Below are 25,330 nucleotides of genomic sequence, written 5' to 3' on the forward strand. Positions count from 1 at the left end.
CCCCTGTGATTACACTGGGCCCACCTGGATAAGCCAGCATAATCTCCCATCTGAAGATCCTTAACTTGACCACATCTGCAAAGTCCCTTTTACCATGTAAGATAACATACTCATAGGTTCTGAAGATTAGGATGTGGACATTTTTGGGGGGCTATAATTCAACCTACCACAGAACGTGCGGAAAGGCTTATTGATGCTGGTGCAGGTATTAGAACAGATCTGGATTCAAATCTTGGCTTCAGTACCTACTAGTTGCATGACCATTACCCCTTTGAGCCTTTGTTCCCTTGTGCATAAAATAGAAATAAAATCTCAACATTACCATCAGGATTTGTGGTAATATTCATGAAATGCATAACATATAATACTCTCTCAATGAATGGTAGCCATATTTATTTAAAAAACTACCAGATGCTTCTCACCATACAAGAATTTAATAGAAGAAACTCCACTATTAAATAGGACATTTGATAAAGTGACTTCCAGATTTCCCTCCGAGATTGCTGAAATCTAAAGGAATAAAAATTTCGTTTCCTCTATAAACTATTCTCGGGGCCTCTTGTCCACTTCCCAGATGCAGTTACAAGGGAATCACTTTTCTGGATAGCCAATGGCTATCAGACTGTGCTTTCTGCCCCCCACAGTCCTGCCATCTGATTTTTCCATGCAGCTCTGGTTGGATTTAAGCAGGACTAGCAGTCTGTCCTGGTGTGTAATGATTGGCTAGACCAGGCGGCTGAGGCCAGGGCAGACTCCCTCCTTCACATCTGTCAATATACCTGGCTGCAAGCAAGTTGCTGCCTGTGACCACAGTCTGCAGAGGCCAGAGAGAGCAGGAAAGGAAGTGGAAAGGAACCTTACCTTCATGCTTGGGGAAAAGGAGAAACCTGTGTTAATGTGTCTTCCCAACATCCCACTCTCTTCAGCAATCACTAGAACAGCCATGGGCCATCCCTGCTGAGTCAGGAAAGAAGCTGAGGGAAGAGTCAGGATTGAAAAGCAGCAGACAAGGTAGGTGATCTCTCTGGTCACTGGCCCTTCTCTCGTAATCACAAAATGAGCACCATATACAGCCTTGTCACCAGAGTGTCTCTGAGGAGGGCCTGCTGAAGGAGATATGGTAGACCTGGGTGTGTGTCTGAATTCAGTCATTTTTCTATCAGCCTGTTCTGGAAAGCAGGCTGTATTTTCCTTCTGTCTTCTCTCTCTTCTGAAAATTGTTGTTGCTCCTGTATGTATTTCAGAAACTTGAAAGGTTTTTTAAAAATTTTTCATTATAACAAATTATATGTGCGATTTATTAAAATGATTTCATTGGTGGTAACTCCACAAGCATGGTTTTGTTCCAGAATTTTCGTTGCATAATTTTTTTCAATTTTCAAGACATACCAGAGAGGACAGTGTACATATATTGTGGTATATGGTATAGAATAATACATTCTGAGAAATATACTGTCCATTCACAGGGCTGTCAACCTCATATGATAGGCTCTCCCAGGAAGTCACGTATATTTTTCTGCTTTGGAACCTAGAGAGTTAAAAGTCCTGAAATTACTGGAGCAGAATCAAGCCTATTTACCTAAGCTTATCACATCGGCAGCCAGGTCAATCATTTACTGAGACTAGGCTGTTTCTTACCCTGAATCAGGAGGACCACCAAAGCCTTTGCTGGCCTGAGTCCCTCTGTAGCAAAGGCATGGGCAACACAGAAGAAATGCTCCTCTGAAGCTATAGTCCAGATTCTCTTCTCACCAGAAGTAAGTTTTTCTCCTTCCGAGAATAGTAAATATCCCAAGACCCCCCTTCCCCAGCTCAATGATAAACAAACATGAACAAAACTAATATGCAAACCTGATCCCAATGCCACTCTATGTACAAAGCTTGTGGCTTTGGAGGGAGCTTCCCTCATCACTAGAGGTCTATGGGGAAGAAGGAGATGATAACTATGAAACAAGTTATTGAGTGATTCTTGAGGAAGAATAAAGTTATAAAGTAATCACCAAGGAAAACACGGAAATTTTCCCCTTCAAGTCTATACATTCTAGAAATATGTAATTTTTATCTAATATGATTCACTCTTCCTTAAGTCTGAATATAACTCCTCTAATTGCAGAAATGTTGTCATATGGTCACCACATACAACTTTCAGGCCTGTGCAGTGGTTCCTGGCTCCTATAGTCATTAGTTAGAAGCCTAGTAATGCTGAAGCCCTATTTTTCTGAACTCCCTTTAGGGAAGGAGTTGGGTCATGTAGGACAAGGTAATGTTTGACATTATTTTTGTCAATCAGTTGTGGAACTGAAGTGACTCCCCTCAGGTAAGGTTTGTGGCTGAATATTTAGTGTCTGAGGCAGTTAACTAGATGCAAGAGTGGAGGCCATTGTAGACATAAACACTTGTGTGACTTTGGGTAAGTCGGTGGCTACCTCTCAAGAATGTTGTGGAGAATTATGGAAAACTGATACGTTTCTGTGAAGATATTAAGCACTGCAAAATGTTAAGTGTGAATCTGGCTGGTATCCAGAGGATGTTCATAGATAATGCAAGTGATGGAGGTGGTTTTGACGAGGGAAAAGGATCTTGGGGTGATCAAATGCATTGGCTAGGTCAGGCATGGCGACCCATGCCTGTAATCCTAGCACTTTGGAAGGTGAGGCAGAGGATTGCTTGAAGCCAGGAGTTCAAGACCAGCCTGAGCAACAAAGTGAGCCTCTGTCTCTCCAAAAAAATTTTTTTTAAAAGTTTATGCATTGGCCATATTTCCCCACATTACTGAAGGCTGCATTAGGGACAGACACACAGGTCTGACCTGTCCTTTTTTTGTAGCTTCTGGCTCAGGGCCTAAAACAAACTGGAAGCCCCTAAGGGTATATCCAGCTTTTTCTTTCCATTTCTTGAATATTGGATAGTAAGTAGAGGGAGACTATTCTTCAGATTGACTAGATTAGAATAGGCATTGTCATTGTTTTTCAACGTTAGGTAGTTAGAATATAGAAGTTAATTAATTTGCCCAAAATCATGCAATTAGTCTGAGCCAGGATTCTACTCAGTTCTGCCTTGTTCCCAACCCAGCGCATTTCCCATAAGGTCGTGGAGTTGACCATGTGGATAAGCATAAATTGTAGGGTCACTGAGGTAAGCAAGGCTGACTAATACAGTCAGAAGTTCTGAAGTTCTCCACTGGCTCTTGGATGTGCCATGCCTGAGCCGCTGTAACCAAAAGGCCAGTAGTGGACTTCCAAAAAGGATAAAACAGGCAAGAGCAAAAGCAAGTGTTTTTAGTCATGGCAGTCACTGGAGTCTTCTCTGTCCTGTATATTTTCTAAATAACCCAGCTAATCCTCAGGCTAGGTCTTTGTCCCTTTTTATACGATAGACTCAAATTCATGAGCCCCAACTAAAGTACAACATCTGAACTCTTTCCAGAGAAGAAATGACCCTATCCCAATCTTTCTCAAGGAACTCAAGAATTTACTATCTCGTCTCAGCAAATACCCACTCATTTAAATCTAAGAGACTTGGGCACAGAGAGGCTTAAAGCCCGAGAAACCATCAACAGTCCCTGCTGTCAAGGCTCTCACCATCTGCAACCCAAAGAGACCCATGTCGGCTTGGAGTCTAAATGGCTTTTTGGTGTCATTTGAGCAGTGAATGAGTAATGTACAGCAGAAGCCTTAATCCGCCCCCCACCCCTAGTTTCACTTTTGTTCAGATATGTCCTAAAGATTCCATTAGCTGTCTGTCATAAATTCCAAAGTAGCCACAATTCCTGAGCATTTACAAGATCAAGATAAAGAAATGCCATCATGAAATGAGGTCGACTAAATGTCTTTGAACAAAGGGTTTCTAGTGACTTGCCTCACATGTATCTCAAGTGTGTGATAGCAAAGGCATTACAAATAGGGATTGCATCACCATGTCTACCAGCACCCTTTACTAATCAACTGACCTTGCATGAACTATACTTACATGCCATCATTTTCATTAACCAAAACACTAGGAGAAAGAAAGTTGAAGCTAAAACACAAAGACTCATCACAACATTTCACCTGTATCAAGTACTTATTATGACCAAAACATGAACTGCTGCCTTCTTATCTACACTTTTTTTCATTTAATTTTCATAACAAACCTCTGCAACTTGCCCAAGTCACAGAACTAGTAAGATGAGGTAAAATTTGAGTTGGGATCTGACTCCAAATCCCATGTTCTTCAGCATTCTGTTCTGGGAAACATACTCACCCAACAGTGTCTACACTGTTCACGTTCTAAATGTAGAAGAGTAAAAAAAGTTCTTTCTAAATTATTTGATCAGATCCTTAGAGTATATATTTATTCCCCCTTCCCACTCACACAAGATGTTCTTGATGTTCGTGAGTGTAAGCATAAAACTCAATATGACAGTGGTTTTCCTCTCCTCTAGAAAAGGAACCACAAAACACACATGCACACATGCACACGCACAATAGCAATTGCCCAAGAGTCAGTGCTTTGATTCCTTTCTGAAGCTGAGAAAATTGTTCTTATCATCTCCTAGTTTATAAACATTGTTTTGTTTGAGTGATTGACTTTAATGTAATGTACAAGACAAATTTGTCATTTATTATACCAAGATTTTTTAAAACATTTATTTCTGCAGTGAAATTTCAGTCTTTGAAATCAGCTTAATTTTTCAAAACTGTCCAGTATGTCAATAGTTGTATTTAATCTTCACCACAGCCCTGTAAGATGAGTACTGTTTTCAGATGATATCCTTTCAGATAAGGAACCTGAGACTCAATACAGGTGAATGGCCTTCTCAGTCTCACTCAGCTAAGTCCCTTAGATCTTGGGACTCCAAATTTTTTGTTCTTTTTTAAATTAAATATTCACGCAGTTCCCTGGATTCCTAAGTCCTACAAATGGTAGGAATGGGGCCTACAAGCTTTTTATTTAAATTTTCAGAAATTAAAAATGCCAAATGACTACACAGCCTGTTCTCAGGCAGAGACCACTCAAATATTGATTGCTTTGCTTTGGGCTAGAATTCTGTCAGGTCAGTGTGGTAATGCTGTTATTCTAATTAGATTTTCACAGAGTAATGAAAATAAAGACATTAATTGTTACTTAATAAAATCTTCCTTAAAGGCAAAAACTTAATAAAATCTTCCTTAAAGGCAAAAAATCTTTCAAGCCCATGTGCCCATGAGCAAAATAAGATATCAAAGGGGTTCTTGCTAGAAGGATAAGCCACCATTGTCTTCTAATCAGTTGTGTGCCTAGAGAACGGTATACATGAGTAGGGACTAGAGACCCCACAGTGTCTTGAGATGCACAAGCCCTCTCTAACCCTGTAGTCAGATGGATGTCTCATGAGTCAAACAGTTGCCAAATGGTATGGAACCTAAGGAAGTCCTTCTACAAATTGAGAATCCATTATTGTAGTTTCAACCCTACAGAAACCAGCTAGAGTTACAGGAGGAAACCTTATGCCCTAGGAATTCCATTTAAGTCCTAAGATGTTCTGAAGGGTCCAGGAGCCCTGCATCAGCTATGCATCTGGAGGAGATCCAGTGTTTTCTTATCCCTAATGCTTCACTGGGAATTGCCCCTGGCTGGCTGCCTGAGTCTCCATCCCATGCGACAGACATGTTGTCCACATCCTTGCTTTGGTGTTAGTGTGCATCCTCATCATACTTTTTGGTCCCCATTTCTGTGACCTCTGAGGTTCTAATGATCTTGGTGCAGGAGAACCCATAGTTTTGGGCAATGATCAAGCAGAGTGAATGAAACTTCTGCCCCTGACCCACCCAAAACTTGTTCCCCTCCTCTCTACAGTTCCGAGGTCAAGTTTCCCATGACAGCAGTAAAGGAACTGAAGGTCACAAAATGCTGGCAATTCACCATGCCTTGGAGGGGTTCCCAGAAAGTAAAATGAAAATGAGATTGTTTTCACATACGACCTCTGTATTTGGAGGACAGGATTCAAACAGTTTGAATTTGCAATTTCACTGTGCACTGAGGTAACCCCCACAAAGTCTTTTTTTTTTCAAAAGCCAAAATAATATCAAAAATACTTCCTGCAGAGAACTCTAAGTAGGCAGAATTCTTTTTTGTCATCACTGGGTTGATGTTTTCAAGGATTCATTTCTCAAGATAAGCCTTATATAGTGCATTTGGCTGGAGCTCATATGTACTTCTGTGGAATGATGGCTTTCGTCCATGGGGCCTACTTTGTGGTGATCTCATTAGGTTTCACAAGGTAAACAGCTGAAAACTTGTGGTTAGTATGTGAGCAGGCTTCAAGAGAAGAGAAAACCCAGGAGAGGTCGGCCAGAAGATGTTGCAGTGAATTGGCAGGTGGCAGGCTTCTCTCTGCGACCCAAGGAAAGCCAATACCCCTACGAATTCCAAGGAGATGTACTTTTAATTTCAAATACATGTATCCCACAAAATTTAGCTCTGCTTCCTAGCTAGGAATCCTAATCATAGGAAGAGCTAATGGCTAGACTTCCCAGAACGTGACTGTTCTCTACTCAAATTCATCTCATTTTGCTTTTCTTTGCAAAATGAAAATTCTCCATTTTCCATAAGAATAGTATTGTTATAGAATATAGTTGTGTTGATAAATTATAGTCCAACAAATTAAACTAAAATAGCCCAACAGAGGCATCCTAGGCCTGACATCATTGTTGTCTTTCTCTGTGGCTTTATGCCAATTTTTACACATCTTGGGGGTGGCTTAGTTTCACATCTTTACTCATCTGCATTCTAATTTTGGATAACCACAAACATTTATTGATGGGTTATCCACTCAGTTCAGCAACCATCATCTATTCTTTCCCAGAAGTGTGTTAGACACTGTCTTTGACATAGGATTAAATAATCTTACCACTTACCAGAGATGAGAAGGTTTTAAATTTATCCAGTAGGCCAAACCACAGCTTCTTTAGAGTCCTCTATATTTGTGTGTATGTTAGTGTGCATGTATGTGTGTGTCTGCCTGTGTGTATGTATCTGTGTGTGTATGTGTACTTTTAATCATTATACAGTACCAAGAAGATAATGGGTTCTCAGTAAATATTTGTTGGTGATACTAAACTAGTAATCAGCTAGGAATTTAATCAAGAAATTGATTTATAAAAAGAAAACTGGAATTGCTAGGGGAGACTAAAGAAAGAATCAGAAGTGTTAACCATTGGTGTAGAGGGAATAGGGCATCAAGGGTCTACTTGCTCTTCTGCCAACCCCCAACTGAATGGTACAGCACATAGGAGACCTCGGTTGTGTTTGATTCTGCTGCTACACACACCAACAGGGCAACTCTGGGCAAGTCACTTCAGCTTTCTTGGCCTCAATTTTCTCATTTTCGAAATGGAGGCAGGGGATTGAGAGTATAACATCTCTCATGTCTTCTCTAGTTTTGATATTCTGTGTTCTACGAAAAACTAGAAAAGTTTACTTCAGAAAGTTCTTTACGGAAAATACAGAAATAATTTTAATTTATCTAGGGAGATCATTCCTATCTCTTGGGTAAATAAGGGGAATGAAAAAGCTGCTCAAGAGATCCCAGCTATGCCACCTTGAAGATGTTATAAATTGGTGAGTCCGGGCATTGATCTTTACTAGAGAAGAAGCCCACTTGGCTGGGAGAGTACAAGAAACCACATCTGAATTCTCTTTTCCAGCACTCAGCTTTGCCATGCCTGTGTGCCACTAATGCAAGCTCCAGCAGGCAGGCAGTCATGACTATCATTCTCTCTTTATAAATAAACGGAAGCCCTTAAAGGTGACGTGACTTGCCCAAGGTTACAGAAACATGGCAGTGAGTCAGATGGAACTGTGTGTGTTTGGAGGAGGAGGAGAAGATGACATTATAAACAAAAGGCAGAGAGTGAGGGACAGATCCACACCTCTTCTGAAGTTAAAAAAAAAAAAAAAATGGTCACAGGCTACAGAAAAGCTTTGAGTCTGCTCTGGATCCTGAGATCACCCCTGTCTCCCTGCCTCTCCCTGAGCCACCCCAGGCACCCTGCCCAGGGTTACTCACCCAGGTTGTTGCTAACTGGGTGCCTGTGCTCGTGTCCCTTCTTGTAAGCTTCATAAAAGGCTATTTGTAATGAAGAGAGGGCATATCAAAGAAGGGAGACTGCATCCTCCAGGCCCCGAACCAAAAAGGCAGGTTTTTTTTTAAGAGGAAGTCTGGTTTCCCTATTAAAATCTGCAGAAATGAATGGTCCTCAAGATGACTAGCAGAATTATGACATTCTATTTCAAGCATTTAAAAAAATTTTTTTTACCTGAGGTTATTTTACTTCTCTTTGCTCTCCTTCTCCACATAAAAAGGAAAGAATAATGCTTGCTCACTATGATACTGTGTGAGAGAAGGCAGCCCGGGCAGTACAATTCAAAGGAACCTACTAATTGCACCAAACAGCAAGGCACAGCTAGACATTTCAGTAAATAAAGTGTGATATCATCATGGCTCACACGGGTTTACCTTATCACCCAGACCCATGCCTAGGGAGTGCTAAGACCCTGAAGAACCACAATCACAAGTGATGGCAAAGAACCTCTGGTCCAAGAAGAAAAACGCTGAAAGAAATTGGACATCAATGATCTTATGTCTCAGTTGCATTTAGAGTCTGCATCGCTTTGCTGCCTATTATTGTCCTCATTAAATATGAGAGAGAGAGAGAGAGAATTAATTAACTATCATCACCAGGGGATATCTGGTAATTTTCGAGGTACATGAAGTGGGAAGACGATGCCATAAATTCAGTAAGAACACACTGATTTCTTGGTGGAGTCTTCAAGTGACTTTGTTTTACTCCACAAAAATCTTACTGAGTATACCCACTTCTCTGTTTCTACTCTATTCCTAATATCTAACTAAATTCTTCTTAGATAGTCTCTTGGGAAGAAGGATAGATAACACGTAACACAATATATAATGCTTAGTTGACTGTCACAACCGTATTAACTACACTCACTTTTTAGAAGCCACAAAACTAACAATCACCAAAAGTCACCCTTGGCTTGCCCCCCCAACAAATACATTCACTTAAGGTAGGCTAGGAAGAGGACAGGCTTATGATTCAACCATATAGTATCTCTTAACGAAGTCAGAGAATCAGAACAGCCCATGAGTCCAACAATGATTATCAATGTCAAACTTAACTCAAATACAGACCTCAATGCCTCATTTCATGCCCATCAAGTTAAAAAAAAAAAAAAAGAAACAGTGGGGAGAGGAGAGGAAGGAAAAAAGCTAAAAACAAAGAAATATGAACAATGATGACAAGGTGCTGAGACATGGAGACAATCTCACATAGTCCTAATGCTAACCACCAAGTACCAGCTGGCACCTTTACAAGTTCTCCAATCAGTGAGCACCATTGCTTCTTGAATTGAACTGAATTCCTATTATTGGACTGGATTCTCTAGCACGGCCAGCTTTCTAGCAGGAGAAAAAGAGTTTCAGAGCATGAGGTAAAATAGAACTCTGTTTTCCTACTTTCAAAAACTCATCTCATACACCTACCCACAGCCCTCACTCATTGATAGTCAAGGAAGTCAGAGTCCATGGGTCTCCCATCTGTGCCTGAGCACCTGTCTCACAGTGAAAAAGGGAAGAGGGGGCTTATCCAGTAGAGGCTTTCCAGAAGATGCAGAACTGTTTCTGATAATCCCATGCTTCACTGCCCACTAGGCCAAAAGAGAGGGAGGCAGCATTTTCAACAGAGGAGACTTTCATGCCATAAATCTTCAGGCATTTGTGGGCACCAAGTGTCTTGCTGTGACTGAGATGGAACTAAAATAATTTACAAGTTTGTGTGTGTCCGTGTGTGTGTGCGCATGTCTCTGTGTGTGTGTGTTACATGGAAAGAATTTTAATATGAGAAGGGCATTAAATCAGTTTTGCAACAAGAAAAATCCTTTGTCTGGACTATTTCTGGGTGTTGGTTACACAAAACCTAAATAGTTGTTTAATTTCTGGAATTAATTAGCAAATATCTGTTTGAAACACTAGTCTTAAAGACTTCTATTGATAGCATACTCTTTTCTCTAAAATTGCCACAACACATTTTAGTCATTTTTAGAAAAGATACACTACAAGATCCTTCAGCATGTAAAAAATTCTTTCATGATGTCTAAACGAATCTCAGGCCTGGTTAATTATACTGAACTTCAGATGTCTTCAGGTAATTCTTAGCATGCTGAATTTTATATCCCATTACCAATACATCTTATTTTAGATGGTGTTATGAGTAAGATTAACCAATAAAATTCAGGTAAACTCATCACTGGATACAGCAGCCTGCACATCATTTGGTTAGATTGTGTGCTGAGTCTACTCTCCAAATATATTTATTCTCCTATTCTGCAGACACATACTCTACACATGTCTGGTTTGGCTTAATATTTGGCTGTTCCCCTAAAAGGATTGGTTGAGGGTCACCATATTTTCTCTTTTAACCAGTATCTGATAAAACTCTAACTGGGATACTACTATTCTTCACATGCATTTATATCAAAAGCTATTTACTCCCACTTCCCCCAGGCCAAAGTCATAATAGCATGTTAGAATCAAATATTTTCCATTGTTCTTTTATATATATATATATATTTTTATTATACTTTAAATTCTAGGGTACATGTGCACAACGTGCAGGTTTGTTACACATGTATACATGTGCCATGTTGGTGTGCTGCACCCATTAACTCGTCATTTACATTAGGTATATCTCCTAATGCTATCTCTCCCTCCTCCCCCCACCCCACAACAGGCCCCAGTGTGTGATGTTCCCCTTCCTGTGTCCATGTGTTCTCATTGTTCAATTCCCACCTATGAGTGAGAAAATGTGGTGTTTGGTTTTTTGTCCTTGCGATAGTTTGCTGAGAATGATGGTTTCCAGCTTCATCCATGTCCCTACAAAGGACATGAACTCATCCTTTTTTATGGCTGCATAGTATTCCATGGTGTATATGTGCCACATTTTCTTAATCCAGTCTATCATTGTTGGACATTTGGGTTGGTTCCAAGTCTTTGCTCTTGTGAGTAGTGCTGCAATAAACATACATGTGCATGTGTCTTTTTATAGCAGCATGATTTATCAAATATTTTCCATTGTTCTAACATAGATCCAATAAGAAGACATTTATAGAGTGCCTAACATGTTTGACACCTTGCTAAGGGATATAGATTCAGAGATGAGTAGTTGACAGTTCTGCCCAAAGAAAGATCAACATGATCAACATCTTATAGAGAAAATGAACCAATAAAGGAGCCAACACAGTATCATATGTAGTCATAACTGAACACAAAGCAGAAAAGTTTCAGACGGGTGCTCCCCAACTACCAAAGGAGTTGGGGTCTAAGTGGTATTTTAAAGAAAAGAAAATTTGGATTCACATTCTTCCTTTCTAAAAATCCAGGCTATGAAGAAAAAGCTACTTCCTTTTAGGAATTTATCTGAATATCCTAAGGAGGTGAAATTACAAGAGTAGAGACAGTTGTGGTAGCCATGGCTAAGGAAGTTTCGATCCCTGGAGAAAGAGGATAAGAGGAGAGTCTGGGGAGATCCTTTTAACTAAAAGGTAGGAAAAAGAATTCAAACTTTGCCCTGAATCACAGTCTCTGCCTAATTCACATCGTTTGGACTGGAGACTTAATTTAGAAACATTCTGTGCAGTCCAGGGCTCGCATGCTCTCCCATACCCTAGGGACTTCTGCCTCATGGACAAGCTTGTTATAAATCTAATTTCTACTCAGTTATGAATTGAACTTCATTTTTCCTGGGAGCAACTTCAAACAGGAATAGTGAACAAAGTAAAAATCTAGAGAAGTCGCAGTGAGGTCTTCTGATGTCAGCAGCTGGCACCAGGTAGGAAGCTCAAGGTTAAAGAATAAATGTGACCAACCCAGCCCCCATCCCAATAGCCTACATTAGCATCCAAATCCAACTCTCCAATACTACACATTATAAGCAGAATATAAGTCAGAAGGGTCAGCTTAGTAGCTCTCAACCTAGCCTGGCTGGAAATCCTTCTTAAGTCGGCTTAGGTAAGCTTTTAGTGTATAAGTGAAAACTTTCATCATCTTAAACAATTTGCCTGTTTCCTGAAGTAGGGCTAACAAGATTGTTGAATTTTCTGATTCTTTTAGAAACTCAGATCATAAATCACACTCTTAATGAACAATTTTCATATTGGTTTCATTTTCATCATCCATTGGAAGAATATCTATAAAAGTTAATTAGGATAGATTTGGCTACCTAAATATTTAAAACTTATTTACAAATGCTTAAACAAAGGTAAAAATAGAAATAGTGAACTGAGAAAGTACATTTGCAACATAAAAACAGACAAAAGTTTACTGTTCCTAAAGAGTACTTATAAATCCTTACCAGCTAGAGGCAATAGCCCAGTAAAAAGTTGGGCAGAAAATGAACTGACAACTCACAAAAGAAGAAAGACTTATGATCTATAATGATATGAAGAAATGTTCAGCCACAGTAACAATGAAATAAAGGCAAATTGAAACAGTAAGGTAGCATTTCATTTTTATGAGATTGGCAATAATTGAGTAATATTAGATGTTAATGAGCATGTGGGGAGCAGACCCTTCCACACATTGCTGCTGGTGGAAGTGTCAATTGCTACAACTTCTTTTTTAAGGACAGTTTGTCAAAACATATTTTAAAATGTTTTAACAAAGATAACTTTAGATTTATTCACTTCTAGGAATTATTTTTAGAAAACAATAATAGCTCAGTGCATAAAAAGTTTCACACAGTACTTAAATATTTATGTAAGGTTTGTTTATAACAGCAAATTTTGAAAACAAGTGTTCATCAGAGAGGGCTTAGATATAAACACAAACATACATGGATACTGTGCAGCCATTTAAAATGATGAGATCCATGTTGCAGTAGTAGCTCAGAGCTACCAGTAGTAGTTCAGTGGCCAATAGATCTGTGTTTAAATTTTAGCTCTATTCATTACTAGCTGTGTGAACTTGGGCAAGTCATTTGACCTCTGTAAGCCTCACTAATCTCATCTTAAAGAAACGAGGACAACACAACTTCCTATATCTTAACATCAAAGTGAATTACATGAAAGGATGAATGAAAAGCTCTTAGTATACCACCTGACACACAGTAAGGGCAGAATAACTGTGAACTATTGTTAGTGACAGCCTGTGGATTCAATCCTGCTATGTGAGGAAAATTAAGATGAAAATAGCACTGTCAGTTTCTGTGCAAGATGGCAAACTAGCTCCATGGCTTTTGATCCTCCCAAGACCTTATTAAAATAAATTTAAAACCAAAAGAATAAGCTCATAATAGAGAAGAAAGAAGGGGCTATCAATAAATTGCTGGAAGACAGAAAACAAATGGGACAGAGGAACAAAACACAGAGCCAAAATAGTTGCATCTGTAAAGCAATGAAGATACTATTTAAAAACCTAAATAAGAAAGTTCTTTTAGTGATTACAATTATTAGTTATAAAAATTAATAGACTAGAAAATTATGTTGAAGCTTTTTGAAATGTGGAGCAAAATGACATAGGTGGAAATGTGAAAAAACAGATATTAAATAATAACAGTTAAAATTAAGATCACCAACATATACCAAAAGCACTAGAATATTTGCCAGGCACTGATTTATATTAATTGCATGTGTTATTTCAATCCGTCTTACCAGCAATCCTATGAGGTAGCTAATGATATTATTCTCTCCTGATAGTTGGAGAGGTTGAAGCATTAAGAAATTAAAAAGGCCAGGTGTGGTGGCTTACACCTGTAATCCCAGCACTTTGGGAGGCCAAGGTGGGAGGATTACTTGCCAGAAGTTTGAGACCAGCCTGGGAAAATGGGCAAGACACCATCTCTACAAAAATTTTTTTTAAAAATTAGCTGGGCATGGTGACACACCAGTAGTTCCAGCTACTCAGGAGGCTGAGACAGGAGAATTGCTTGAGCCCAGGAGTTTGAAGCTGCAGTGAGCTATGTTCACACCACTGCCCTCCGGCCTGGGCAACAGAGCAAGACCTTGAAAACAAAAACAAAAAAAGAAAGAAAGAAAGAAAAGAGAAAGAAAGAAGAAAGAAAAGAGAAGAGAAGAGGAAAAGAAAAGAAAATTTGCCCCAGGCCACTTGGCTAGTACTTGGGGTGTGCACACAGCCAGTGTAGCTCTGTGCTGAATTGTCTCTGTCACCTGAGTACCTCCAAACCTCTGCTGAGAGCACGAAGAAGCAGGAACAACATTTTTCAGAGTGCTTACCCCACATGGTTTCAGATTACAGCCTCAAGCCAGTGTCAGTGACTGGAAAGGTATTAAATAAGAAAAGACTATTATTCTCTAAAGGCAGTTGCAGACAGATATATGGGCAAAAGTTGGATGTGAGGTTTGAAGCAGCTTAACATTTGAGCATCTAGAATCAAGCACTTTGGAGTTGTGGACTGAGCGAGTCAGTGACAATTCAAGAAACTTTCACTCTTCCAGCCCTTCCAATGCTTATTCCTTCTGATGAGACACTTCCTACTGAGAGAACACAGAAAGTCTTTTATTTCCCTGACCAACTCATATAGGTTCCAAATGCTGAGACCTAATTCTGGAAGTCCAATATCTAACTGACAGGTGTTTCAGAAATAGCACAGAAAACTGAAGGGAAGAAATTATCAAAAAGTAGAACCTTAGTGCTCAAAAGATACAAATCTTATATGAATAGGGTTCATGTCCAGCACAATGAATTAAAAAGTGAAATAGGCCAGCTGGGTACAGTGGCTCACACCTGTAATCCCAGTACTTTGGGAGGCCAAGTCCAGAGGATCGCTTGAAGCCAAGGGTTTAAGACCAACCTGGGCAACATAGCAAGACCCCTCCCCTACAAAAAACTTTTAAAAATTAGCTGGGTGTGGTGGCACACATATGTAGTCCTAGCTACTTGGGAGGCTGAGGAAGGAAGATAACTTGAGTTCTTCCAGGAGTTCAAGGTTACAGTGAACTATGATCTTGCCACTACACTCCAGCCTGGGTGACAGAGTGAGATCCTGTCTCTAAAAATTTTCTTTTTAATTTGAAAAAGGAAAAACAAATATGTAGGCAACTTTTTGGTATTTTAGAATTTTGAAGACTAAAAGGACATATATTTCAGAGAGGAGAAAAAAGTAACCTACAAGAAGTGCAAATTAACTGGTTCTCACTTCTCATCACCACCATATGATGCTAGAAGATACTGGGGAAATGCCTTCAAAGTTAGGGAACGTTTCCACCTAGAATTCTATACCCAGCCAAACTATAAATCAAGACTTAGAGCAGAATATAGACCTTTTCTGGCAGTAAAGACCAAAATTTTAACTTCTGTGCAAAATATTTTAAACAAGGATGAAATTCTACTTCACTTGATAAACTTTCAGCAGAATGCAAGATGATATGTAATCATTTTAATACTATAGATTTATTCTTATGAGTATTAAAAATATGTAGCATAGCAAGCTTCCATAGCTATGTATATTATTTAGAAGAAAAGTATTACATATATTTAGGTATTAAAAATACATAATAGGATAGAGAGTAGGTGACTATGGCAAAATTGTGAAGACAGCACAAGAATGACTGAAATTTGGGAAACACCTTGCTAAAGTAAATGCCTTAAGGTATTATTTATTCCAAATGTATCTACATTGGTAAATATATTTATAAATATATTTACAAAAATATTTGTAAAAGAAGGGACTTTCATGTAAAAGAAGGGACTTTAAGGACACTACAGAGCCAAAAGCAGAAACTCATCAACTGCAGCAATACCAGGACAGAGGGCTCAGCCCAGAGACTGTGATTTGTTGGCTCACCCATAAAGTTGGCCCAGCTTCCTTGACTTAGACTCATATTCACTGTTCTTCCCACCCCCAATCCCCAGTAGCCTCTGACTATGTTTCCCAAGAAGCCTCTCCCGCAGGGAAGGGAACATGAGGATACACTGAGCTGTGTGTTTGCCTACAAGTTCCACTTCTCATTATAAAGCAGTGTTTAGCAATCTGACTCATGCATCAATACCTTTATTTTTACTTCCTCCCATTTTCTCTCTTATTCTTTTATCCTGTTGGGTTGTGTCTTTTTGTATAACTAATCTCAAATGTTATTTGGAGTGAGAAAGAGTTTAAACAAATATCACTAATGACACTAACTTCACTTTCTTGTGAGGTGTGGCAGCCCCTGGACCCTGATTCCCTGTGGGCAACTGGATGCGCTGGAGCTTCTGGTCCTACAGAGCTGGGATTAACCCAGCTCTTTTGATATGTTGCTCAGGGTTCTTGGTTCCACAATCAGACTAACTCAAGCTGTAAGCAGAAAACAAATTTATTGAAAGGAGGTCAAATAGTTTACAAGAGAGCTAAGAATGCTGGTGAATGAGGCCTGGTGTATGGGAAAAAACACACGAAGCAAAATAGACCCAAGATGGCATGTGAAGTCTGTTTAAGAGGCTACCATTGGCATTGTCACCATGATCACTAGCTATGATTTCACCAGCCACACCTGACTCTACCCTCCATCAGAGGCACCAACCTTAATCTCTAAAGGTTCACTGGAAATTTGCATTGCTCAGTGAAGACTCAAATCCTAGCCAGATGTTCCTAGTGGCCTGAGCTTCCGGGGAAGGAAATGTCTAACCCTTTGGGCTTGGGCTTTCTTTATTGGTATTTCCTGAAATAGGAGGGCAGGGCAGGCAAAATAGTCAAAAGTCCACTTCACTTGGTGACCCTGTGAGGCTCTACCAGAGCAGCCAGCCAACTCATGTCCCTGTTTATTGTCACCTCTTTTTTCTTTTTCTTTTTTTTCTTGAGACACTTGTTGCCCAGACTGGAGTGCAGTGGCGCGATCTCGGCTCACTGCAACCTCCATCTCCTGGGTTCGAGCGATTCTCTTGCCTCAGCCTCCCAAATAGCTGGGATTACAGGCACACACCACCATACCCGGCTAATTTTTGTATTTTTAATAAAGACGGGGTTTCACCATGTTGGTCAGGTGGGTCACAAACTCCTGACCTCAGGTGATCCACCCACCTCGGCCTCCCAGAGTGCTGGGATTACAGGCGTGAGTCACTGCACCCAGCCATCACCTCTTTTTTCTTGTCAAATTTAGCAGTTTGCAAGTCGGGATACTTATGCTACATTAGTTATATTTGTATAATATATATTTTTTACTTATTTCCAAGTCATACTCTAAACATGAGTTTCTCATTTACATTTTTAGAGTCTTTTTATGTGTACTTCTGAATAAACATGCATGAGGCTGAGAAGTCTTTCCTGTTAAATTCTACTGGGACATAAGTTTCACATTACCTATGAGCCTTTTTCATTGAAAAACAAAAATCCTTCCAGAACAAGAGAAGGCTAAAAAAAAAAAATAAGAAGAATAAAAATAAAAAATAAAACAGAGAACCATTTTGAGGATAAGTTCAAAGAGACTGAATGTTCCAATGTAATTAACCACCAACAATGTAAGATGCTTATTTCATGAATTCTTGAAAGAGATCTTAAACTATGATAGCACAGAAATCACTGAATTGCTTAACTCAAGAGTTAAATAGATGTCTCTGGTAAATTGGTACCAAAAAAAAAAAAATCTGTGAGGAAACAAAGACATCCATTTTAGTGGCATATGAAAGATGATGTAAGTATAAATAAAGAAATATCAACCGTTGGTTGATACTGTTTGCACTAAATTATATTCGTAAGCAAGATTTTTATGTTTTGTTGGATCTGACTTTTCACTACCCTGTTACAATAATATTTCTTCTGTTTGTTTTAGTCTCCTTTACATTTACAGTGTCCTGGAGGGTAGTGGTGTTCAATTTAATTTGTCAACCTACGTTTAATTTTACAAGAATCCAGATCAAACTGCTATATAAACAAGAATTGCCTTGCAGGAACTTCTTAGTGATTAGGCTGGAGAAGTCACAGCTGAACTAAAAAATATGCTGCCAGTAGTACTTTTTCATTTTCCCCCTTATAATTTTAATGGCCCAAATGAAAGAGCCTTTTTTCTTTAACAATAGTATCCTTGTTAAAAGTCCTTTAAAGAACTGTTCTACGACACTGAAACAGTCTAATTAAACCATTAATATAACAATGATGTCAAGAGCTGCTAAATTCAAAGAAGGCACTTCCATTTCATGGTAGATATTGAAGGTGATTTTTTTCTGGCATGTAGCATGAGTCCCAGTTTGGGAACTCTTGTCCATTACACGTTTCCTTGCAGAGAAATATCATTAATCTGTGATACTTACTACAATAGTGTATTATTTTCCTCAACAGAGGTAGTCATTGAAACTGCATATTATCAAGGCAGCTGCCCCATTAAGTTTTTACAAAGGATTAAGGGGTTATATGAGTACCCAACAGCTGCACCAGCTAAGATAAAACAAAGGTTCCCAAATCTTATGCCTATTAGTATATGGAATGAAATGATACATTCTTTATCCATGCAGTAGGATATCCATATTTAAAAAGAAAATTATATTAGAAATAAAAGCTCATTCATTCAAATGCAAAGCATTGTGCGAACACAAATGAAGAAATGTAGAAAGAAATACAAAACATTTCCCCTTCTCTTGAGAAGCCTACCAGAGTCTCAGTAGGCATGATTTAAAAGTTCAAAACATTAAATAAAATTAAAGATTTAAATAAAAGCCTGAGTCACCAAAGAAATTCTGCAAGTTAGTTCATGAATAACTGCTGAACAATACACATGGCTGCAATGCAAGTTTCAGAAGTGAGAACATTTCAGGGCCAGAGGTTAAAGGAGAAAGTTGACGTAATCAAGACCTTAAAGATTGATCTGAAGTGTGTGTACGAAAGTTGGAAGTAATCTGAGAGATCATCTTCTACCCCAGTGTTTCCTAAACTTACCTGTTAAAAAGACTCACATATGAGAAATCTAAAAATAAAATTCCCCGGGGGCCAGATGCGATGGCTCACACCTGTAATCCCAGCCCTTTGGGAGGTCAAGGCGGGCAGATCTCTTGAGGCCAGGAGCTCAAGATCAGCCTGGGCAACATGGTGAAACCCCACCTCTACTAAAAATACAAAAATTAGCCGGGCGTGGTGGTGCATGCCTATAATCCCAGCTACTCAGGAGGCTGAGGCATGAGAATCACTTGAACCTGTGAGGTGTAGGTTGCAGTGAGCCAATATCGCACCACTGCACTCCAGCCTGGGCGACAGAGTGTGAAACTCTGTCTCAAAAAAAAAAAAAAAATTCACCAGTTCTTGTCTCTGCCCTATTGAACCATATATGCCAGAGAAAGAGCCCCCAAACTGTGTTTTTTAAATGCTGCAGGTAATCATTTTCATCTGGAAGTTCTGGGAAAATTGTTCTAAGCCAACCTGTGATCTCAGCAAATAAAACACTAAACAAATACCAAATATGAAAAAGAAAAAAGCAGAAAGGAGACAATGAGGTGTGTGTGTGTGTGTGTGTGTGTGTGTGCAGACAGATAGTAACCACCAGGGAGTCCAGCAGGGAGGAAGATTTGCGCAGGAGCCAGGGCCAAAGGGCTATGGCCCAATGCCTTTCACATAATGAACACTCAAGAAATATCTTGCACTGACTCCATTAAAAATGAAGCAAAGAACAAAACGAGCTATAACTTTCAAGCATTTGATGACCTATTTATTACTTATTACCGCCTAGGTTCTACTCATTTTATAAAACCTCTCCTTAGAAACACAGCCCATGAATCTTAAAGTCAATTGTGGATTGTGTAGCAAGACAGAGTCAAATCCCTCAGTGCCCAGGAAAAATTTAAATGCCAAGGAGGTAAAGAGACCTATGTTCTACTCATTTTATAAAACCTCTCCTTGGAGACACAGCCCTTGAATCTTAAAGTCAATTGTGGATTGCGTAACAAGACAGAGTCAAATCCCTCAGTGCCTAGGAAAAATTTAAATGCCAAGGAGGTAAAGAGATTTTGCTGCAGGGAGTGGGGAGGGATAGTATTAGGAGATATACCTAATGCTAAATGACGAGTTAATGGGTGCAGCACACCAACATGGCACATGTATACATATGTAACAAACCTGCACGTTGTGCACATGTACCCTAAAACTTAAAGTATAATAATAATAAAATTTTTTTTAAAAAAGAGAGATTTTGCTGCAATGAGCTAGAAAGTTGAAATTCAAGAAAAGGAGACTCTGAGCTGCATCTCAGAGAATCTATTCAGATGCTTATTAGATTGTGGTAGATTTTGCTAAGGCATGTGATAGAATGAATAGTTCACAAAATGATTTTAAACTGGCTTAGAACACCCTGAAGAAAATTGTTCAAAACTAAGTCAAGCCCTGAGGAAACCACAGAAACATAAACTACCATATGGGGGATAATCTCACTGTGGCAGGGTGGAGCAAATGACTTCATGCATTTTTTCACCATCCCCCACCATCAGAGCTCTGGTTCTTAATGCTTCTCTCTGCATTTCTCTAGTCAGTGGAAGTTTCTGTGTGTGTGTGTGTGTGTGTGTGTGTGTGTCTGTGTGTGTGTGTGCATTTTAAGACACAAATGTCTGTACTCATATCCTACTAAATTCTAAAATTCTATCATTCGCTTTTCTCATAGGCTCTCTACTTTTTTAATGGAATTTGTGAAGCCCCTTAATAACAAGTTGATTTATAAAGCTTAAATAGAAATAATGTTTTCACATTAATATTTTATTACTTGACATTTTAGTACATGTAGTTTAAATGTCAGAATCAGAGTTTACTACAAACATCAAGTTTTCATTCGCTTATTTTCTAACAAAAATATTCCAAATGCATCTATTTTGCTGTTAGTATATAAATGTCAGAATCAGAGTTTACTAGAAACATCAAGTTTTCATTCAGTTATTTTCTAACAAAAAAATTTCTTTTTTTTGTTATTATTTTATTTTATTTTATTTTTATTATACTTTAAGTTTTAGGGTACATGTGCACAATGTGCAGGTTAGTTACATATGTATACATGCGCCATGCTGGTGTGCTGCACCCATTAACTCCTCATTTAGCATTAGGTATATCACCTAATGCTATCCCTCCCCACTCCCCCCACCCCACAACAGTCCCCAGAGTCTGATGTTCCCCTTCCTGTGTCCATGTGTTCTCATTGTTCAATTCCCACCTATGAGTGAGAATATGCGGTGTTTGGTTTTTTGTTCTTGTGATAGTTTACTGAGAATCATGATTTCCAATTTCATCCATGTCCCTACAAAGGACATGAACTCATCATTTTTTTTGGCTGCATAGTATTCTGTGGTGTATATGTGCCACGTTTTCTTAATCCACTCTATCATTGTTGGACATTTGGGTTGGTTCCAAGTCTTTGCTATTGTGAATAGTGCCGCAATAAACGTATGTGTGCATGTGTCTTTATAGCAGCATGATTTATAGTCCTTTGGGTATATACCCAGTAATGGGATGGCTGGGTCAAATGGTATTTCTAGTTCTAGATCCCTGAGGAATCGCCACACTGACTTCCACAATGGTTGAACTAGTTGACAGTCCCACCAAGAGTGTAAAAGTGTTCCTATTTCTCCACATCCTCTCCAGCACCTGTTGTTTCCTGACTTTTTAATGATTGCCATTCTAACTGGTGTGAGATGGTATCTCATTGTGGTTTTGATTTGCATGTCTCTGATGGCCAGTGATGGTGAGCATTTTTTCATGTGTTTTTTGGCTGCATAAATGTCTTCTTTTGAGAAGTGTCTGTTCATGTCCTTCGCCCACTTTTTGATGGGGTTGTTTGTTTTTTTCTTGTAAATTTGTTTGAGTTCATTGTAGATTCTGGATATTAGCCCTTTGTCAGATGAGTAGGTTGCAAAAATTTTCTCCCATTTTGTAGGTTGCCTGTTCACTCTGATGGTAGTTTCTTTTGCTGTGCAGAAGCTCTTTAGTTTAATTAGATCCCATTTGTCAATTGTGGCTTTTGTTGCCATTGCTTTTTGGTGTTTTAGATATGAAGTCCTTGCCCATGCCTATGTCCTGAATGGTAATGCTTAGGTTTTCTTCTAGGGTTTTTATGGTTTTAGGTCTAACGTTTAAGTCTTTAATCCATCTTGAATTAATTTTTGTATATGGTGTAAGGAAGGGATCCAGTTTCAGCTTTCTACATAGGGCTAGCCAGTTTTCCCAGCACCATTTATTAAATAGGGAATCCTTTCCCCATTGCTTGTTTTTGTCAGGTTTGTCAAAGATCAGATAGTTATAGATATGCAGTGTTATTTCTGAGGGCTCTGTTTTGTGCCATTGATCTATATCTCTGTTTTGGTACCAGTACCATGCTGTTTTGGTTACCGTAGCCTTGTAGTATAGTTTGAAGTCAGGTAGCGTGATGCCTCCAGCTTTGTTCTTTTGGCTTAGGATTGACTTGGCGATGTGGGCTCTTTTTTGGTTCCATATGAGATTTAAAGTAGTTTTTTCCAATTCTGTGAAGAAAGTCATTGGTAGCTTGATGGGGATGGCATTGAATCTATAAATTACCTTGGGCAGTATGGCCATTTTCACGATATTGATTCTTCCTACCCATGAGCATGGAATGTTCTTCCATTTGTTTGTATCCTCTTTTATTTCATTGAGCAGTGGTTTGTAGCTCTCCTTGAAGAGGTCCTTCACATCCCTTGTAAGTTGGATTCCTAGGTATTTTATTCTCTTTGAAGCAATTGTGAATGGGAGTTCACTCATGATTTGGCTCTCTGTTTGTCTGTTATTGGTGTATAAGAATGCTTGTGATTTTTGTACATTGATTTTGTATCCTGAGACTTTGCTGAAGTTGCTTATGAGCTTAAGGAGATTTTGGGCTGAGACAATGGGGTTTCCTAGATATACAATCATGTCATCTGCAAACAGGGAAAATTTGACTTCCTCTTTTCCTAATTGAATACCCTTTATTTCCTTCTCCTGCCTAATTGCCCTGGCCAGAACTTCTAACGCTATGTTGAATAGGAGTGGTGAGAGAGGGCATCCCTGTCTTGTGCCAGTTTTCAAAGGGAATGCTTCCAGTTTTTGCCCATTCAGTATGATATTGGCTGTGGGTTTGTCATAGATAGCTCTTATTATTTTGAGATACGTCCCATCAATACCTAATTTATTGAGAGTTTTTAGCATGAAGGGTTGTTGAATTTTGTCAAAGGCCTTTTCTGCATCTATTGAGATAATCATGTGGTTTTTGTCTTTGGTTCTGTTTATATGCTGGATTACATTTATTGATTTGCATATATTGAACCAGACTTGCATCCCAGGGATGAAGCCCACTTGATCATGGTGGATAAGCTTTTTGATGTGCTGCTGGATTCGGTTTGCCAGTATTTTATTGAGGATTTTCGCATCAATGTTCATCAAGGATATTGGTCTAAAATTCTCTTTTTTGGTTGTGTCTCTGCCCGGCTTTGGTATCAGGATGATGCTGGCCTCATAAAATGAGTTAGGGAGGATTCCCTCTTTTTCTATTGATTGGAATAGTTTCAGAAGGAATGGTACCAGTTCCTCCTTGTACCTCTGGTAGAATTCGGCTGTGAATCCATCTGGTCCTGGACTCTTTTTGGTTGGTAAGCTATTGATTAGTGCCACAATTTCAGAGCCTGTTATTGGTCTATTCAGAGATTCAACTTCTTCCTGGTTTAGTCTTGGGAGGGTGTATGTGTCGAGGAATTTATCCATTTCTTCTAGATTTTCTAGTTTATTTGCGTAGAGGTGTTTGTAGTATTCTCTGATGGTAGTTTGTATTTCTGTGGGATCAGTGGTGATATCCCCTTTATCATTTTTTATTGCGTCTATTTGATTCTTCTCTCTTTTCTTCTTTATTAGTCTTGCTAGCGGTCTATCAATTTTGTTGATCCTTTCAAAAAACCAGCTCCTGGATTCATTAATTTTTTGAAGGGTTTTTTGTGTCTCTATTTCCTTCAGTTCTGCTCTGATTTTAGTTATTTCTTGCCTTCTGCTAGCTTTTGAATGTGTTTGCTCTTGCTTTTCTAGTTCTTTTAATTGTGATGTTAGGGTGTCAATTTTGGATCTTTCCTGCTTTCTCTTGTGGGCATTTAGTGCTATAAGTTTCCCTCTACACACTGCTTTGAATGTGTCCCAGAGATTCTGGTATGTTGTGTCTTTGCTCTCGTTGGTTTCAAAGAACATTTTTATTTCTGCCTTCATTTCATTATGTACCCAGTAGTCATTCAGGAGCAGGTTGTTCAGTTTCCATGTAGTTGAGTGGTTTTGAGTGAGTTTCTTAATCCTGAGTTCTAGTTTGATTGCGCTGTGGTCTGAGAGACAGTTTGTTATAATTTCTGTTCTTTTACATTTGCTGAGGAGAGCTTTTTACTTCCAACTATATGGTCAATTTTGGAATAGGTGTGGTGTGGTGCTGAAAAAAATGTATATTCTGTTGATTTGGGGTGGAGAGTTCAGTAGATGTCTATTAGGTCCGCTTGGTGCAGACCTGAGTTCAATTCCTGGGTATCCTTGTTGACTTTCTGTCTCGTTGATCTGTCTAATGTTGACAGTGGGGTGTTAAAGTCTCCCATTATTATTGTGTGGGAGTCTAAGTCTCTTTGTAGGTCACTCAGGACTTGCTTTATGAATCTGGGTGCTCCTGTATTGGGTGCATATATATTTAGGATAGTTAGCTCTTCTCGTTGAATTGATCCCTTTACCATTATGTAATGGCCTTCTTTGTCTCTTTTGATCTTTGTTGGTTTAAAGTCTGTTTTTATCAGAGACTAGGATTGCAACCCCTGCCTTTTTTTGTTTTCCATTTGCTTGGTAGATCTTCCTCCATCCTTTTATTTTGAGCCTATGTGTGTCTCTGCACATGAGATGGATTTCCTGCATACAGCACACTGATGGGTCTTGACTCTTTATCCAATTTGCCAGTCTGTGTCTTTTAATTGGAGCATTTAGTCCATTTACATTTAAAGTTAATATTGTTATGTGTGAATCTGATCCTGTCATTATGATGTTAGCTGGTTATTTTGCTCGTTAGTGGATGCAGTTTCTTCCTAGCCTCGATGGTCTTTACAATTTGGCATGATTTTGCAGTGGCTGGTACCTGTTGTTCCTTTCCATGTTTAGTGCTTCCTTCAGGAGCTCTTTTAGGGCAGGCCTGGTGGTGACAAAATCTCTCAGCATTTGCTTGTCTGTAAAGTATTTTATTTCTCCTTCACTTATGAAGCTTAGTTTGGCTGGATATGAAATTCTGGGTTGAAAATTCTTTTCTTTAAGAATGTTGAATATTGGCCCCCACTCTCTTCTGGCTTGTAGAGTTTCTGCCGAGAGATCCACTGTTAGTCTGATGGGCTTCCCTTTGTAGGTAA

At 39.0% G+C, this 25,330-nt stretch overlaps 1 protein-coding gene across 2 annotated transcripts in view; it reads left to right on the plus strand.

Moving 5' to 3' along the window:
• Positions 1 to 803: 803 nt before the first annotated feature.
• The window catches only part of PHLDB2 (pleckstrin homology like domain family B member 2), a 241,497-nt gene continuing 216,970 nt past the window's right edge, over positions 804 to 25,330 (plus strand). The window contains exon 1 of one of the 2 annotated variants that reach the window (XM_063806969.1): positions 804 to 1,011. The gene's annotated coding sequence lies outside the window, so the exon portion shown is untranslated. The remainder of the gene's footprint in view (positions 1,012 to 25,330) is intronic. The other variant, XM_054680879.2, reaches the window with a different exon arrangement.

Source organism: Pan troglodytes, chromosome 2 (genome assembly GCF_028858775.2).
Source record: "Pan troglodytes isolate AG18354 chromosome 2, NHGRI_mPanTro3-v2.0_pri, whole genome shotgun sequence".
Lineage (NCBI taxonomy): Eukaryota > Metazoa > Chordata > Mammalia > Primates > Hominidae > Pan > Pan troglodytes.